Here is a 10,495-nt window from a genome sequence, read left to right on the forward strand (position 1 = left end):
GCTGGAGAGACTCTGCACCCACCACTCCTATGCCTGGGCAATGCTGGTAGTGATAGGCACCCACCCCTCCTATGTCTGGGCATTGCTGGGGGGACTCTGCACCCACCCCTCCTATGTCTGGGCACTGCTGGGGGGACTCTGCACCCACCCCTCCTATGTCTGGGCACTGCTGGGGGAACTCTGCACCCACCCCTCCTATGTCTGGGCACTGCTGGGGGGACTCTGCACCCACCCCTCCTATGTCTGGGCACTGCTGGGGGGACTCTGCACCCACCCCTCTTATGTGTGGGCACTGCTAGTAGTGATAGGCACCCACCCCTCCTATGTCTGGGCACTGCTGGGGGGACTCTGCACCCACCCCTCCTATGTCTGGGCACTGCTGGTAGTGATAGGCACCCACCCCTCCTATGTCTGGGCACTGCTGGGGGGACTCTGCACCCACCCCTCCTATGTCTGGGCACTGCTGGGGGGACTCTGCACCCACCCCTCCTATGTCTGGGCACTGCTGGGGGGACTCTGCACCCACCCCTCCTATGTCTGGGCACTGCTGGTAGTGAAAGGCACCCACCCCTCCTATGTCTGGGCACTGCTGGGAGGACTCTGCACCCACTCCCCCCATGTCTGGGCACTGCTGGTAGTGATAGGCACCCACCCCTCCTATGTCTGGGCACTGCTGGGGGGACTCTGCACCCACCCCTCCTATGTCTGGGCACTGCTGGGAGTGATAGGCACCCACCCCTCCTATGTCTGGGCACTGCTGGGAGGACTCTGCACCCACCCCTCCTATGTGTGGGCACTGCTGGGAGTGATAGGCACCCACCCCTCCTATGTCTGGGCACTGCTGGGAGGACTCTGCACCCGCCCCTCCTATGTCTGGGCACTGCTGGTAGTGATAGGCACCCACCCCTCCTATGTCTGGGCACTGCTAGGAGGACTCTGCACCCACCCCTCCCATGTCTGGGCACTGCTGGTAGTGATAGGCACCCACCCCTCCTATGTCTGGGCACTGCTGGGGGGACTCTGCACCCACCCCTCCTATGTCTGGGCACTGCTGGGAGTGATAGGCACCCACATCTCCTATGTCTGGGCACTGCTGGGAGGACTCTGCACCCACCCCTCCTATGTGTGGGCACTGCTGGGAGTGATAGGCACCCACCCCTTCTATGTCTGGGCACTGCTGGGAGGACTCTGCACCCGCCCCTCCTATGTCTGGGCACTGCTGGGAGTGATAGGCACCCGTACTTAGACTGGTGGGGTGGGGGTACGCTCCATACATACGCGGGTGTGGGTTCGCTCCATACATACGCGGGTGGGGGTACGGTCCGTACACACACTGTTGGGGTGGGGGTACGCTCCATACATACACGGGTGGGGGTACGGTCTGTACATACACTGTTGGGGTGGGGGTACGCTCCATACATATGTGGGTGGGGGTACGGTCCGTACATACACTGTTGGGATGGGGGTACGCTCCATACATACACAGGTGGGGGTACGGTCCGTACATACACTGTTGGGGTAGGGGTATGCTCCATACATACACGGGTGGGGATACGGTCTGTACATACACTGTTGGGGTGGGGGTACGCTCCATACATACGCGGGTGGGGGTACGGTCCGTACATACACTGTTGGGGTGGGGGTACGCTCCATACATACGCGGGTGGGGGTACGGTCCGTACATACACTGTTGGGGTAGGGGTACGCTCCATACATATGTGGGTGGGGGTACGGTCCGTACATACACTGTTGGGGTGGGGGTACGCTCCATACATACACAGGTGGGGGTACGGTCCGTACATACACTGTTGGGGTAGGGGTATGCTCCATACATCAGCGGGTGGGGGTACGGTCCGTACATACACTGTTGGGGTGGGGGTACACTCCATACATACACGGGTGGGGGTACGGTCTGTACATACACTGTTGGGGTGGGGGTACGCTCCATACATACGCGTGTGGGGGTACAGTCCGTACATACACTGTTGGGGTGGGGGTACGCTCCATACATACGCGGGTGGGGGTACGGTCAGTACATACCCGTACCCACGCTGTACAATGCTTGTGCGGCCCGTACCCAGGCCTTTGGCACATGGGTACGGGCCGTACCGCCCTTGTTGGGGTGCCGTAGGGGTACGCACCGTACCCAGGCCTTCAGTGCGTGGGTAAGAGTCGTACCACACATACCCCTACATCACACCACCAATGGTGGTACGGCCCGTACCCAGGCCTTTGGCACGTGGGTACGGGCCGTCCCGCCATTGTTGGGGTGACATAGGTGTGGGCGTGGTACGACTCGTACCCACGCTCTTAAGGCGTGGGTTTGGTACGTACCTGTATTGTTGTGTTGCCGGTTCACGTCGTCACCCACTTCCGTTGTGGCGGACGCTGGCTTTGCTGGACACGCCCCCACCCCCTCGTAGTGACCAGGGCCTGGAGGTCAGGTATGTCCAGGGCATGTGTGCTGTGTGACTTGGCTGGGGGTTTTGTGTCCTGCCCCTGCCCCCCCCCCTTTGCCCCTGGGTGTTGTTCTGACCATCTGCGGCGTCTGCGGCGGTACCTGTAGAGGAGGTCGACTGCTATGAGGGCTGGGATGACACGTAGGTTCGGGTCCATGTCTGTCCGTCGCATACAGGTGCTCCTTGTGCGCGTCGTCCTGATTTCCCAGCAGTTTTTGGCTGCCGGAAAATATTCTCCGTGCGGGATTACGTCGGTACGAATCGTACTTCCTGGTTCATGAAATGCAGGCTGCATGCGTCCTGACGTCACGTCGGCGCTTCCCCGCATCACATTTGTCTGTTTATTTTCGTCGGTGGGTGTTTTGTACGATTCGTACGGAAATAGTATTTCCGTGCGAATCGTAGTTTGCTATTTGTAATGTATTTTAACCGGGTACGAGTCGGACGGAGAAAATGCTCCGTCCGACGGTTCGTACCCGGTTTCTCCAGGATTGGAATCGGCACCATAGTCTTTGGCAATCAAAAAATGTACAACACAACACTCAATCTGTCTTACCTTATTAACCTGATACAATTTTATGATCACAATTTCTATTCCATCCCTTGTTTGGAAATTTACAAAATCAACAACTTTTCCCATTGATCCATTTACTTATCCTTCTTCTACATTCAAATTGTGCCACAAAATGGCTCAAAACTTTTTACATACATGTAAAGTCTTTTCTAATCCTGCAGTTTTAGAAACAGACATTTTTAAAGACCCCCATTTAGCCTGTAGTTTCTCTGTAAGACATATTGTTCCTCCCTGGTGTTTAACTTTATCAATACCTTTAATTTCCACAATTTCTTTTGTTTTTCCAGTTTGAGAACTTGTTGATTAAATGTAGAATACTCTTGCAATGTAGGCATTAGACAAACTACAGAATGGTTTCCACAAGCATGGGCACTGCTGGTAGTGATAGGCACCCACCCCTCCTATGTCTGGGCACTGCTGGGGGGACTCTGCACCCACCCCTCCTATGTCTGGGCACTGCTGGGGGGACTCTGCACCCACCCCTCCTATGTCTGGGCACTGCTGGGGGGACTCTGCACCCACCCCTCCTATGTCTGGGCACTGCTGGTAGTGAAAGGCACCCACCCCTCCTATGTCTGGGCACTGCTGGGAGGACTCTGCACCCACTCCCCCCATGTCTGGGCACTGCTGGTAGTGATAGGCACCCACCCCTCCTATGTCTGGGCACTGCTGGGGGGACTCTGCACCCACCCCTCCTATGTCTGGGCACTGCTGGGAGTGATAGGCACCCACCCCTCCTATGTCTGGGCACTGCTGGGAGGACTCTGCACCCACCCCTCCTATGTGTGGGCACTGCTGGGAGTGATAGGCACCCACCCCTCCTATGTCTGGGCACTGCTGGGAGGACTCTGCACCCGCCCCTCCTATGTCTGGGCACTGCTGGTAGTGATAGGCACCCACCCCTCCTATGTCTGGGCACTGCTAGGAGGACTCTGCACCCACCCCTCCCATGTCTGGGCACTGCTGGTAGTGATAGGCACCCACCCCTCCTATGTCTGGGCACTGCTGGGGGGACTCTGCACCCACCCCTCCTATGTCTGGGCACTGCTGGGAGTGATAGGCACCCACATCTCCTATGTCTGGGCACTGCTGGGAGGACTCTGCACCCACCCCTCCTATGTGTGGGCACTGCTGGGAGTGATAGGCACCTACCCCTTCTATGTCTGGGCACTGCTGGGAGGACTCTGCACCCGCCCCTCCTATGTCTGGGCACTGCTGGGAGTGATAGGCACCCGTACTTAGACTGGTGGGGTGGGGGTACGCTCCATACATACGCGGGTGTGGGTTCGCTCCATACATACGCGGGTGGGGGTACGGTCCGTACACACACTGTTGGGGTGGGGGTACGCTCCATACATACACGGGTGGGGGTACGGTCTGTACATACACTGTTGGGGTGGGGGTACGCTCCATACATATGTGGGTGGGGGTACGGTCCGTACATACACTGTTGGGATGGGGGTACGCTCCATACATACACAGGTGGGGGTACGGTCCGTACATACACTGTTGGGGTAGGGGTATGCTCCATACATACACGGGTGGGGATACGGTCTGTACATACACTGTTGGGGTGGGGGTACGCTCCATACATACGCGGGTGGGGGTACGGTCCGTACATACACTGTTGGGGTGGGGGTACGCTCCATACATACGCGGGTGGGGGTACGGTCCGTACATACACTGTTGGGGTAGGGGTACGCTCCATACATATGTGGGTGGGGGTACGGTCCGTACATACACTGTTGGGGTGGGGGTACGCTCCATACATACACAGGTGGGGGTACGGTCCGTACATACACTGTTGGGGTAGGGGTATGCTCCATACATCAGCGGGTGGGGGTACGGTCCGTACATACACTGTTGGGGTGGGGGTACACTCCATACATACACGGGTGGGGGTACGGTCTGTACATACACTGTTGGGGTGGGGGTACGCTCCATACATACGCGTGTGGGGGTACAGTCCGTACATACACTGTTGGGGTGGGGGTACGCTCCATACATACGCGGGTGGGGGTACGGTCAGTACATACCCGTACCCACGCTGTACAATGCTTGTGCGGCCCGTACCCAGGCCTTTGGCACATGGGTACGGGCCGTACCGCCCTTGTTGGGGTGCCGTAGGGGTACGCACCGTACCCAGGCCTTCAGTGCGTGGGTAAGAGTCGTACCACACATACCCCTACATCACACCACCAATGGTGGTACGGCCCGTACCCAGGCCTTTGGCACGTGGGTACGGGCCGTCCCGCCATTGTTGGGGTGACATAGGTGTGGGCGTGGTACGACTCGTACCCACGCTCTTAAGGCGTGGGTTTGGTACGTACCTGTATTGTTGTGTTGCCGGTTCACGTCGTCACCCACTTCCGTTGTGGCGGACGCTGGCTTTGCTGGACACGCCCCCACCCCCTCGTAGTGACCAGGGCCTGGAGGTCAGGTATGTCCAGGGCATGTGTGCTGTGTGACTTGGCTGGGGGTTTTGTGTCCTGCCCCTGCCCCCCCCCTTTGCCCCTGGGTGTTGTTCTGACCATCTGCGGCGTCTGCGGCGGTACCTGTAGAGGAGGTCGACTGCTATGAGGGCTGGGATGACACGTAGGTTCGGGTCCATGTCTGTCCGTCGCATACAGGTGCTCCTTGTGCGCGTCGTCCTGATTTCCCAGCAGTTTTTGGCTGCCGGAAAATATTCTCCGTGCGGGATTACGTCGGTACGAATCGTACTTCCTGGTTCATGAAATGCAGGCTGCATGCGTCCTGACGTCACGTCGGCGCTTCCCCGCATCACATTTGTCTGTTTATTTTCGTCGGTGGGTGTTTTGTACGATTCGTACGGAAATAGTATTTCCGTGCGAATCGTAGTTTGCTATTTGTAATGTATTTTAACCGGGTACGAGTCGGACGGAGAAAATGCTCCGTCCGACGGTTCGTACCCGGTTTCTCCAGGATTGGAATCGGCACCATAGTCTTTGGCAATCAAAAAACGTACAACACAACACTCAATCTGTCTTACCTTATTAACCTGATACAATTTTATGATCACAATTTCTATTCCATCCCTTGTTTGGAAATTTACAAAATCAACAACTTTTCCCATTGATCCATTTACTTATCCTTCTTCTACATTCAAATTGTGCCACAAAATGGCTCAAAACTTTTTACATACATGTAAAGTCTTTTCTAATCCTGCAGTTTTAGAAACAGACATTTTTAAAGACCCCCATTTAGCCTGTAGTTTCTCTGTAAGACATATTGTTCCTCCCTGGTGTTTAACTTTATCAATACCTTTAATTTCCACAATTTCTTTTGTTTTTCCAGTTTGAGAACTTGTTGATTAAATGTAGAATACTCTTGCAATGTAGGCATTAGACAAACTACAGAATGGTTTCCACGAGCATATTGTACATCTCTTCAGCTGCTGTTTTTCCAGTTGTAAACAAGTTCCTTAGTAGGTGACTTTCTAAACCTTGTTTACCATGTTCTGTCAAGACACCAAATCTTATGTCTTTAAGAATAGTTCCATAATGTTCATCACCTGCTTGGTGAATATTCTTAGCAAGTTCTTTATATTCAAAGTTTAACCAAATATTTATATTTCCTATACTTCTAAAAGATGTCCTTGTCTAATCAAGGAGAAGTGTTTTAAAAACAGTTTGTCCTTTAACAGGAGTAAGTTGTAGTAGGTATCCAAACACAATTAAATGTTTCTTCAAAACAGAACATCATAATCTGTTTTTAAAATCTGTTGCATTCTCAAGTGTACAAAGGCAAGCAATACGTTTGAGACCATGCTCACTTCATCAATAATAAAGAGTTGTATTTTCTTCAGAACTCTGAGACTCCATAACATGCTTCTCCAGATAGCTGCTGATATTCCAATGTATTATCATGTTTAACGGCTAGCATAAGTAATTGATGTCAAGTAAAACAATGTAATGGCGTGTCCTGCTAATTCAGTTGGATCTATGACAACACAAGATACAAGTAATTCTCCTTCTGTGCTTGTTGCATTTCAGTTTCTACCTGCCTCATTCATTTCTATTGCTGCTTCATGTTCAGGAATTGATTGCCCCAGTGGATCTTGACTCAGAGGACCAGAACTTTGACTATCTTGAGAACTGTCTCTAGCTATTTCAGCTGCAATAGTACTTTCTTGTTCAATCTCATCATTTAACATTTGTGCAGTGAATGCTCTCTTTAGTTGCATTAATACAATCTTCATAGCAGTCAAAATCTCCAAGTAATTCTGTGTCACTACGCCAAGGCTTAAACAGTTGCAGGAGTGCTAAATAGAAACATTCTCTCTCATCTGCACTATCACAACTCAGTTTTCTGTGATTAATAGGATTCCCTTTGACATGATTCACTAGTCATCCATTACATCAAATTACTGCATATCTTTCTTCTTTTATATTTTCTCTAACATTCTTTTTAAATGTATAGGGCTGAAATATTTCATACAAATAGTATAATACTTGTGTTCATTGCTCTCTAAATTTGTTTTACAACCAGGTGTATGTATTCCATTCTGCTCATAAAGTGCACATGTTTACAGAGTTAAATAGAGTGGGATATTGGTTAATACATCTGTCAACATGGTATAAACATCAGTTTTCTCTACTACTTTCATTAGACACTCAGGAAGCACACATATTACTATGCACAATCTATTTCAATCTTCATTTCAGTGCAACAGAACAAACTACAATACTCATTTGTACATATTTTAACATATTTCAAACACCACAATTCTCTAATGCTTTGCAAGCTTTATAAATAATGCATTACAAGCTATATAATATAATTACAAACACATAAGCACTCCTACGCAATACATAAAACACCTTCCAAATTTGTAACTCACCTCTGAAATACTATTGCAGAATATAAAAATTTCAGAAACTCCTAAAAGATCGTTATTCCAATACTATAAATGTGGTGCACCAATCTCAACAAGGTAAAACAAGGGGTGAAAAAAGAACTCTGCTCCGCCCCAGAGCGGAGTTAGCCAGCCACCCCCACCCCCTGGCATGGTCCCTGCATCTGAACCCAGCCAGGTCAGTGAGCCTGCCCTGGCCCCAACGGACCCCCATCCCCAGCACTCAGACTCTCAGATGGCTTGCAGGAGTGGGGGCTACCGCACCCTGGGGCCTGCCAGATGGACGGAGCTCAAGCCCAGACCCCGGTCCCAGCTTCGGACCCTAGCCAGGCTGTGGAGAGCCTCCTCGGGCCCCAGTCGACCCCCATCCTCAGTGCCTGGATGCTCGGCTGGCTTGCAGGATGGGGGCTCCCACATCCTATGGCCCACCCGATGGAGCTCAAGCCCCTCACAGGGTCCCATTTTCAGAACCCTAGCAAGGCCAAAGAGAGCCTTCCTGGGCTGTGATGGTCCCCAGTCCCCACACCTGGACCCTCGGCTGGCTTTCAGGATGGGGGATCCCGCACGCAAGGGCCCGCCAGACAGTGCTCAAGCCCCAGGCCCGGTTCTAGCTTCCAAACCCTACCCAGGTCGGGGATAGCCTCCCCGGGCCCAATGGACCCCTGTCCCCAGCGCCCGGACTCTCGGCTGGAACCAAAGAAGGTTAAGCGCAGGCCATGTCCTCTCTCTGCCGGCCTGCCGGGGAGCCAATTTTTCTCAATATAGGGGCTTACAGAACCCAGGGAAAGGACAAAAGTTGGAGTTAGCCTGGCTGGCCGGCAGGCCAGCCATCTGGTCACCCTGCCCGCAGGCCATCTGGTTACCTGGCCTGGAGGGGTATGTGGTTGCCTTGCCTGCAGGGCCACCTGGTCACCCAGCCCGCAGGGCCATCTGGTCATCAGGCCTTTAGGGCCATCTGGTCACCTAGTCCGCAGGGTCATCTGGCCAGTGCTCAGATGCTGCTGCTCAGGATGCTCCTTCCCCTGGGCTGCTCACCTCCCTGTTTGATTTGTTTGGGAGCAGGCTGGTCCAGGCTATCTGGTCACTCTGCTGACCTGCAAGGGATGGTGACCCCCATCCCCACACTCCAATGGCACAGGGACGGGAGGGAGAGGCCCCGTGGCGCAGGGCACATGGTGGAGGCAGCTTCCCGCAGGTCCACATCGCCCCCTCTGCGTCCCTCCCACCATCCCAGCGGCAGAGGGACGCACCCCTGGGTGTGCTGGAGGATGGCATCTGCAGGCACCCATGCATGGAAATCAAAAGCTTGGTTCAGAGGATGACTTTCAATAGATCGCAGCGAGGTAGCTGCTCTGCTAATTGTAAAACCCTGACCCAGAATCAGGTAATCTACAAATGATTTAGCACCGGGTGCCCCACAAACATGTGATGTACTAAGGGCGATGGAGGTGGTCCCCAAGCGAGCAGCTCTATGCAGTGGCCCCCCGAGAGAGTTCAGCTATCCCAGGCCAACCGAGGCTCCACGGCCCTGCAGTATCGTTATGGTTTAGGGGATTCTGACTTAGAGGCATTCAGTCTTAATCCCACAGATGGTAGCTTCACCCCATTGGCTCCTCAGACAAGCACATACACCAAATGTCTGAACCTGCTGTTCCACTCGTACTGAGCAGGAACGATTACAACACATCATCAGTAGGGTAAAACTAACCTGTCTCACCATGGTCTAAACCCAGCTCACATTCTCTATTAGTGGGTGAACAATCCAACACTTGGTGAATTCTGCTTCACAATGATAGGAAGAACCGTCATCGAAGGATCAAAAAGCAACGTTGATATGAACGCTTGGTCTCCACAATCCAATTATGCCTGCAGTAATTTTTCTGACACCTCCTGCTTGAAACCCAAAAAGTCAGAAGGATCGTGAGGCCCCGCTTTCACAGTCTGTATTCATACTGAACACTGAGATCAAATGAGCTTTTGCCCTTCTGCTCCGTGGGAGGTTTCTGTCCTACCAGAGCTTGCCTTAGGACACCTGTGTTATCATTTGACAGGTGCACTGCCCCAGTCAAACTCCCCACCTGCCACTGTCCCCTAAGCGGGTCGCGCCCAGCGGGGGCCAGGTGCTTTTAAGCCAGAAGCGAGAGCCCCATGAGGCTCGCCCTCTCGCCTCACCGGGTAAGTGAAAAAAAATAAGAGTAATGGAATTTCACCGGCGGCTCGAGTGCCTCCCACTGATCTTACACCTCTCATGTCTCTTTACAGTGCCAGACTAGAATCAAGCTCAATGGTTACCTTTTTCCCCGCTGATTCTGCCATGCAAGTTCCCTTAGCTGTGGTTTCATTACATAGTAGGTAGGGACAGTGGGAATCTTGTTTATTCATTCATGCACATCACTAATTAGATGACGAGGCATTTGGCTATTTCTGTACCACCTCGCGGTGGCTCATTCTGGGTTATTATGCTTCCCATCAGTATAAAATAAGTTTTGCTTACAACAATATAACATTTGTTCGCTCTAGACTACAGCCACACTGAACGCTGTCCTCACTGGAACTGGGATCACGTATAGGCCAAAGATAGTACAC

General features: G+C 52.7%; 1 pseudogene; it reads right to left on the reverse strand.

The window, feature by feature from the left end:
* Positions 1–9,209: 9,209 nt before the first annotated feature.
* Positions 9,210–10,221, reverse strand: LOC146829820 (28S ribosomal RNA; annotated as a pseudogene).
* Positions 10,222–10,495: the final 274 nt, after the last annotated feature.

Source organism: Triturus cristatus, chromosome 5_2, assembly GCF_964204655.1.
Source record: "Triturus cristatus chromosome 5_2, aTriCri1.1, whole genome shotgun sequence".
NCBI classification, from domain to species: domain Eukaryota; kingdom Metazoa; phylum Chordata; class Amphibia; order Caudata; family Salamandridae; genus Triturus; species Triturus cristatus.